The following is a 9343-nucleotide window of genomic DNA, read 5'->3' on the forward strand; positions in this document are numbered from 1 at the left end:
ATTTGAATCCAGCGCAAAACGCTAATGCGCGCGGCTGCGAATTCATCACTGTCGGTTTCAAATTAATTTTCTGACGCGTTTTTATTTCAATTGTTTAATAATTTTAGTACATAATTTTATTTGTTTAATCTCTCGCCCACGTCTTTTAATTTATTTTCAACAACATATAATTTTATTTAAATTTTCACACTCGTCTAGCAGTTGTTGTCTACCGGCACCTACCTCGATGTTGTACTCGAAATTCTGCTCGAGAATGTTGTTGTCGAAGGGCGAGACGTAGGGCTGCTCCAGTTCGGGCGCGACGACGCTGAGCGTCGCTTTGACTTCCTTCATGTCGATCGTGTCGTGTCCGTCTGTCTTCCGCGCAAAGTGCAAACTAAACTAAACTAAAACTACACGCATTGACCCTTGGCACTGATTTCCCTTTCTTATATTTCTAAATAAGCCTCTCGGTCTCGCTCACCCCTTGGTGTTATTTGGGCGGGTGGGTGGGTGGGTTGGTTGGTGGGTGAATATATCTTTTTACCCTTTTCGCATAACAGGATTACATTCGGTGCTCGCGCTCGCTCATGCAGACACAAGTGGAGGAGAGATGAGAGCTTTTCTTTCGTTCAGCCGTCTGCCGAGGAGTCGTGTGTCGCGCGCGTGGCGCCGAGAATCACTAAACACACACACACACAATGTACACATGTGGATGCAGGGAAAAATGTCCTGTACATCCAAGCTGGGTTCGAAACAGGGCTTGCAAAAAATGACACTCGTGTAAAAAACGCCAAAACTGGAATTTAAAATAGAAAATGGGACTTTTTGCATAGATTTTGGGGTGGAAAGGGGTCGCTTTTGAGTTCATTCGACGCAGAATTTTATTACGAGTTCAACGAACTTTGAAATTTTACTCTACGACCAATAGGAGCCGAGTTATTAATTTTTAAAGGCCGAAAAACGTGATTTGTGACATTCCAAAATTTTTGTTTTCGGGGCCCAGACGGGGCCCTATGGGCCGGAGAGCAGTGATTCTAAAACTAGTCGATGCCCCTTAGTGTGGCACGTGCTTCCATGTGCTGTTTTTGAAAATCTGACCATTTTTGAAATTACTACGATTTTTTAAAATATTAAATTTTGGAAAAGTCTAAATTTTTAAATTATAAAAAAATTCATTCTCCCTTACACAAATTTTCCCGGACGCACGCAGGACCATCGCCGGTCTGGAGACCAATTTTTAGGTGATTCCCACCAGCAAAAAAATTAAATTTGACTTTTTTCGGGGTTTTTCGGGGCAGAGGCAAAAATAGTTTTATTTTTGTTAAAATTCAACGGATGGACAGATTTTAAGTCACAAACTCTTGAATGAAAGGTCTTGACAATCCCTACCACTTGCTTAACCCTGACGACCTTTTTCAGGGTACCCCACCCTGAGATCGGTCCTTTCCGCGATTTTTTGCGACTTTTTGCCAAACCCTGTTTCGAAAATTAACTCCTTCCATGCGACATTGCATTTAAAAAAACAGTTATTTACAAATAGACAGAAAAGAAAGAACAAGCGTGGATCGTCTCTAACCTTGAGGCTTTTGGTCCAGGCCGAGTAGACGCGGCGCTGATAAAAGGCGTTGAATTCTTCCAACTCCATGAAATGGTCACTGCACTTTGCACCCACTAGCCCGATTGCCGGCAAGAGCTATAGCCGCGGTGCAATCGAATTCGGAGAATCCGTACAACGCACCCACATGCATTTTGCTCAGTAAAAACGCGGCGCCGCGAGAGTGAGCGTGTCGCAAACTGGAGCAGAATTAAAGCCGCCGCCGGATGGATGACACAGGAGGAATTTGCGTCACCAAAACATCTTTTTTTTTGCTCCAAACCATCTCTGCTTTGTGATTTTCACAGCTGGCAGCCGGCGTGAGCTCCAGGCACACGCTCCTTTGTCGCTTCCCAGAAGATAAATAACACATTGCGCGCCGGAAGATTGAATAAGACTCGAGATAAATACGTAGAAATACTCTGCGAGTCGATTGATTTGAATTGTTGGATGGATAAAAATGTTTTTCTATAAAAGGGCCTTTTCAGTGCGATAAAAATTGATTTTTTTTTAAATTTCTCCAAAATTTCCACGGCTTGACCACATTTTCTCGACAGATTTCGATTCCTCTCGTCGAGATCTATCCAACAGCGTGTAAATCCTTTCAGGGAAACTCTTTGTTGGGTAATAAAATAGGGTTACGAGTAAGGAGACACTTTTGCAGACACTTTTCTCAAAAAATTACAGAGCTAATTAAAGCAAATTTGGCTTTAAATTAATCCTAAAGGATCATTTTATGTATTCCCACTATTCCCAACAAGCTTTTTCCAGGATTTTCCCTTTTTAAAACTGTTTTTAGTAAAAATGTGTGTCTATTTCTACAAACAGAAAATGTTTTAGCGGCTTAGAACTATTTTTAAGTGGTCTTGCATATATTTCCGACTCAAACGCACGTGCTGGCTAAAAGAAAAACAGCAGAAATCCCTTTATTTTCCTCCCTGGGGATGCAAACGCGCTGGGTCTCGTCAAGCCGGCGATATTTCACCTCGGAAACGTCCCTCCCGCGTTCCCGCCCTCCCTCACACACGGGTGCGATATCATTCATCACGCCGCACGCTCCCGCGATAAAGCAGTTTATTTAATGCAACCGCCGTTACGACGAGTGTCGCATCTCCAGCCCGAGAATTTAATAAGGGATTTGCGCCACTCATTTCGCTCTGCACTCTCGGCGCATTGCAAGAATGATCGCGATGATTATTACACACGGCAGCCACGAGCCGCGCCACCACCGGTCGCCATAATTCATCCTAAGTTGTGAAAATGCTGTATTTTAATTTAAAATATAGCTGAAACTAAATTTTTGTTTATTCCAATCGATTCCTGAGGGTCCAAATAGGTGGGAAAATAATTTTCTTGATTGAAAAATGTTTTTTGACGAGCAAGTAGAGGCGCAAAGCAAAACGCACGTTGTTTTGGCGCGTAAAACGTTTGAATTTTTAAGTTGCTACAGCGCATGCATCCCCCCTCTGACGTCACAGCCATGCTTCGTGCATGGCATTGACAGCTGAGAGAGCAGGCGACGGTAGAGACATCTGCTCTCATACCCAGCAACAGCAGTTGGAGGAGTCACGTGACTAAATCTCGTCGTCTCATTGGCTAAGAGCATGCGCGCGCATTTCTTGCTTCCCCCTCCTCTTTTTATACCCCCACTCTGAGGAGTGTGACGTGCGCAGTAGAGTGCGTTGCGTGCCAATTCTTGGAGAGATAGTGGTGGGGAGAAGCGAGAGAGATGCGCGCTGGCTCTTAGCCAATGAGATGGTGCGATTTAGACACGTGACTGCTCTTTCTGGTAATGAACAGATGTCTCTACTGTCGCCTGCTCCAGCTGTAGCTGTCACAATCATGATTTATGCTTGGCATTGGCAGCTGAGAGAGCTGTGACGTCAGAAGGGCGTCGCATGCGCATTAGCGAAAAAAGATTCGAACGTTTTGCGCGCCAAAGTAACGTGCGTTTTGTTTTATTCCACTATTTACACGTCACAAAACGTTTTTCGACCTGAAAAATAATTCACCCCACCTATTTCGACCCTCAGGAATCGATTGGTACACATAAAAATGTGTTTTCAAGGGGTGTTTAATGTGTTTTGTGGCTCATTAATTTTTTTTCGTCTAAATATCCGATTATATTATTTTATAATCAAAATTCTGTTGGTTTTTTTGACGATTCTAGTCTTCAAAATATCGTTTGCTTCAAAACATATTGGTTTCGTTGGCAGAAATCGATTTAATATGAGTTTGGTAGTAAATTTAAATCATCAGAATTAAGTTAAAATTTTATTGAGAGGTTTCAGTTGATATAAAAAAATCAAAACCCTTTTTAAAGTTAAAAAATGTATCTATTTTATAAATAGTCCTTATTTTTTGAATATTCTGCAAGATTTTAAACCATCTAAATATTTTGTAAATATAAATAATAACAATTTTTTAACATATTGAACTTTTAGGCAAATTTATATGAAATAAAGTTCTGATTTTTAAATATTTTTGCTTTTCCGCATCACAGATTTAAAAAGAAATATCTCAAACTTCTTTTTTAATACGTCATAAAACATACTATAAAATTCCTTTTAACCCACTGATTTAGCAGAAAACGAAATTCGGACGAATAATGCGTGCCCCGGTGTCGTTTTTGCATAATACCCGCGGCACAGGGGCAGAGGGGGGATGACAATGCTGCAGTGTGCGGTTGCTTTGGCGCAAAACGCAGCGCCAGCCTCTCTCTCTCTCACCGGAGGACACGTTCATCGCTCTCTCTCTCTCTCTCTCTCTCTCTCTCTCTCTCTCTCTCTCTCTCTCTCTCTCTCTCTCTCTCTCTCTCTCTCTCTCTCTCTCTCTCTCGCACACACGGTCGGAGCGGTGCAGATTTAATTGCACCACCAGGGACACAAAGCAGCGGAAGGAGAACTCGAGGCAGCCCTTTGCTTTTACGCCAACGCGGGCACAAACAGAAAAAAGCATATAGACGTGTGCATGCTTCGCGACTTTTCGACACACGAAACACGACACACAACACACGGCGAGCGGCTTTATTCTTTGCCGCATGGTAATAAAATTTAGGCATTTGGAGCGAGAGCAAATTGAGTTGCGAATCGCACCTGCTTGTTGCTCCTAGGCACGGAATTTCAAACGTGTGTTCGACTTTTAAAAATAATAATAAAGTTTAAAATATTCAAATAGTAGCGAAAATGAAGGATTTATTAGAAAACAATCAAAACTTTTCATATATAAAAGATTTAAAAATTTTAACCATTTTAAAAGCCACAATTAATTCAAGAACTGGTTTCAGGATTGAAATTCGGCAATTTTGACTTTTTATTCGAGCTTTACAGCGGTGAAAACCTATAAAAAGACACCAAGTTCGATGAAATCGGAAATTTTCGAAATTTTCAATCTCAGGCTCACGTCAGGGACAGACCCTGAAGATCAATTTCGACCTTCCGAGGTCTACCCTAGGCCCTCTAGGTGTTCATAATCAAATAAAATGCGTAAAAATACACTTTACGAACGAGAGGCGTACTGCGCATGCGCGCTCGAGCAGGTTTTTTTAATTTTTAAATTCGAATTGCAGCAAAACTATAGGGGTTACACCTTTGAAATTTGATGTGCTTGTGCAGAATTTCACGGGCTACATTTCAGCCATGAAGTCCGAACAAATCGGAGGAGGCTATCATCCCTTAATTTAGAATTTTCGAAAAAAGATCGCAAAAGGTGCCCTTGACCTTCGACCTGCGAAATTTTTGTAAATAAAAAAGTTGTTCAGGATCAAAAACTAGGTCAGACAGCGAAAATTTCAATGAGATACCTCAACGCAGTCAAGAGTTTTACAGTTTAGAATTCGATTTTCAGGGATTTCAACATAACAAAAAAATAGGGAACGCCCCCTGTCTGTTTTTTTTATTAAATTTTGGTTGTTTCATTCAAGAATAGATGTTTTCATTCTTTCGTAAATTAAAAAAAACTGTTCGAGAGGAATAGAGGCCGTAAAACGTACATTCGTCACTCTCTTTTTTATTATTCACCTCATTTCCGCCGACGAGAAACTTGGTACATTTGTGTGTGTTGTTTGTGTGTGTTATTACACCATCTGCACCGCGTCTCGGCAAACACACAGCAATTGTCGCTCTCGAGAGTTGGGCCAACTTTTAACAAGTTTGCAAAGTCACGCCGCAGAAGCGTGCTCGGAGCAAATAAAATAAAAATAAAAAGGATCAGAATGTGTGGGACTGTGCTCTAGTGAGACTTTCGACTGCTTTCACCGCGTGCCGAATCGATAATGATGGTCGAATGCAAACTCCACATCCTCTTCTCAACAAATACACTTTCTGCCAAGCCACAGCCACGGACTGGAAAAAGATTGAACCTAAAATTATTTTAGAAAAATTGTTATAAAAAGAAGAAAAATTAAAATACCGATTTTATTTTTTTAAATCAATTGTTTTGATCGAAAAATGCATTAAAAAATGCGAACAAAGCAAAACGCACGTTGCTTTGGCGCGCAAAACGTTCGAATCTTTTTTCGCTAATGCGCATGCGTCCCCCCTCTGACGTCACAGCTCTCTCAGCTGCCAATGCCAAGCATAAATCATGGCTGTAACAGCTACAGCTGGAGCAGGCGACAGTAGAGACATCTGTTCATTACCAGAAAGAGCAGTCACGTGACTAAATCCCACCATCTCATTGGCTAAGAGCCAGCGCGCATCTCTCTCGCTTCTCCCCACCACTATCTCTCCAAGAATTGGCACGCAACGCACTCTACTGCGCATGTCGCACTCCTCAGAGTGGGGGTATAACAAGAGGAGGGGGAAGCAAGAAATGCGCGCGCATGCTCTTAGCCAATGAGACGGCGAGATTTAGTCACGTGACTCCTCCAATTGCTGTTGCTGGGTGTGAGAGCAGATGTCTCTACCGTCGCCTGCTCTCTCAGCTGTCAATGCCGAAGCATGCAAGCATGGCTGTGACGTCAGAGGGGGGATGCATGCGCTGTAGCAACCAAAAGATTCAAACGTTTTACGCGCCAAAACAACGTGCGTTTTACTTTGCGCCTCTGCTAGCACGTCAAAAAACATTTTTCAATCAAGAAAATTATTTTTCCCACCTATTTCGGCCCTCGGGAATCGATTGAAACAGAAAAAAATGTGGTTTCAGTGAATATTTAAATATAAAATATGAATTAAATTCGTATCTTACGGTTTTAATAATTCAATATAATAAATTATTTTGCTCCAGTCCGGGTCTGAGCAGGGAAAACAGCAAAATTATCAGGAAGCACGCGCTGCGGGCGTTAAAAATTCAGGTAACGCCGCGAGAGGCGACAAGTGCGAGCGTTCTGGCATGAATAATTTGAGTCACGTCTGCCACTGCTGCTCGGAGGTGCGGGAAGTGGGTGGCGTGTGGCGTGGCGTCCAGGAACAGGCTTTTATTGTGCTGCGTGCATGTATAGTCGGTGTAGTCGGCGCCATTTGTCACAAGGGCAGCGAGGCCCATCTGTTGCCGTCGGTCCATTTCTCGCGGCAGCTGCATTCTCGATATTGCTCGCTCGCTCGCTCGCCACCCGATAATATTCCATAAACGCCGCGCCACATTGTGTACGTAAGCGGACGCGTGTATATCGATCTCGCAGACACTTTCTCACCGCCTGCTTGTCCTTTTTTGACGGTTGATTTAGGGTTGCCATCGAATCTGGAAAAATAATATTGGATTTAATGTTTAAATAACGTCTTTGAGGAAGATTCTGAGCTCACCAATCGATTCCTGAGGGTCGAATTAGGTAAAATGGATATTTTTGCCTACCGAAAACTGCAGCGTGACGTGCGAACTTTTTTCCCGCCAAAACATTTTGAACGTATTTGCGAGAAATGCGCATGCGTCAGAGCTGGTTTGAGCTCTTGCAGAGAGACCGCTTGTACGAATGACTTCTTTTTCAGATCCAGCCAGCTCGGACGCATGCGCATACTTCTTCGTATTCATATTGTTTTGGCGGGAAAAAAGTTCGCACGTCGCGCTGGACTTTTTGGTCGGGAAAAATGTCGATTTTACCTAATTCGACCCTCAGGAATCGATTGGTGGGCTCAGAAACTTCGTCAAAGACAGTCTTTAAAATTTATTATTCTTTAAATTCTATAAATTTCGCTTGAAATAAAACAACCCTATGAATTAACAGCCATTATGCTGGGTATAAAATATTTTTAAATAATGACAAAGCCAATTATTAAGCTCTCGCACACCGAATTATATTTTTTATTTAATTTAATAAAAAGAAAAAAACAGTAACGTGTGTAGTAATAATTTTATTTAATTAATTTGTGTTATAATTAAAAATACCTTCGGAAATTTAACCAATTTTTTTCCTCGTCCTACGAATCCGGTGTAAATCTGCGAGCAAAAAGGGTTTGGAATGCTTTTAATATTAAGGAAAAGGAATGTGTGCGGCTGCATGGCTGTACAGCAATATATATTTCGAGGGGATAAATCGCTGCGCTGCGCTCGGGGCTGGTAACCCTGCGTCCGTTTCTCTGCATGTGATAATTTATGTGCGCCAGCAATATGATATATTTTCTCTCGGTCGTGTGTGTTGCCCCGCAGATTTCGGGCCCGCAGATTTATCAGAGAGAGCGAGCAGCGAGGAAAAAGGCATTCTAGAGCTGTTTCCTATAAATTCTCTGGCGCAAAGAAGGAGCAGGAGAGCGAGAGAAGAGGCCTTTTAGTCATCTCCTTGCTGATTTATGCTCCTCTCAGCACTGCATGCGTCCCTTCCCAAAATCCGGGATAGAAAAATCGGAAAAATCCTTCTTTTTTCTGGATTTGTGCGGACTAAATAATTTTTTATTAATTGCAGGACGGAAAAAAATAATTTTGAAGGGTCGTTTTATTAATTCCTTGACTTTTGCAATTTTTAAAAATTCACACAGCCCCAAAAAAATCGTTGGAAAATTTTTAAAAACACGAATTTTCACCAAATCTCAAGATTTTAATTAAATTTTTAAAATTCCATCAATGCCTGGAAATGTTTCCCCCTTAAATTAATCATTTTTTGATTTTTTTTTTAACTAAAAAATAAAATAAAGAGCCAAAATCCATCGTTTTTCCCTTTTCTGCAGTGGAAATGGGGTTCCTGCCGACTCCTGACAATTCGCTTGCCTTTTGTTAGCCAGCCGCTTGTTATTTATGGAATTTTTAACTTGTTTAACGTTCAAATATTTATGTAAGCCGTGTGTTTTAGCGGCGTGGCGGTGGCGGTCGCTCGGCAGAAATCTCGCCGCGCGGCGGCGTCGACGGAGAAAGATCAAAAGTCTTTTATTTCTCCCTTGTCCGCCGGCGGGCGGGCGGGCGAAAACCCGGCTGCTTTTTCAGCCGAGGGATGGAGAGAAAATTTTGTTTACACTCTGCAATAATTATGAGAACGAGAGAAGCTGCTGGCTGCTCGGCTACATTCGGAATTAAGCTGCTTGTCTTCTCCATTACACAATTTCCAGCCCGCTGTTTACTTTGTCTGTGGTTTTCCTCTTGTTTTTCAAGCTGCTACATGATACCGAAATTTAAATACTATTTTTGGTCTTGAATAAAAACTCTTCCTCGGTGCACGTGTGATTTTTAATGGCGGAATAATGTCCCGCGGCTTGCAAGAGCACTCGTTTTTATTTTTAGCCACCTGCGGTCAGACATAACAACGAACAATGGCGCACCTTTCGTCTCTAGCTATTCTTGAAACTTGCACGAACATACGTGCTTTATTCTCGGTTTTTTGCGCCTCCACCTCCACGGAGAAGC

The sequence above is a fragment of the Cloeon dipterum genome, chromosome 1 (assembly GCF_949628265.1).
Source record: "Cloeon dipterum chromosome 1, ieCloDipt1.1, whole genome shotgun sequence".
In the NCBI taxonomy this organism is placed as follows: domain Eukaryota; kingdom Metazoa; phylum Arthropoda; class Insecta; order Ephemeroptera; family Baetidae; genus Cloeon; species Cloeon dipterum.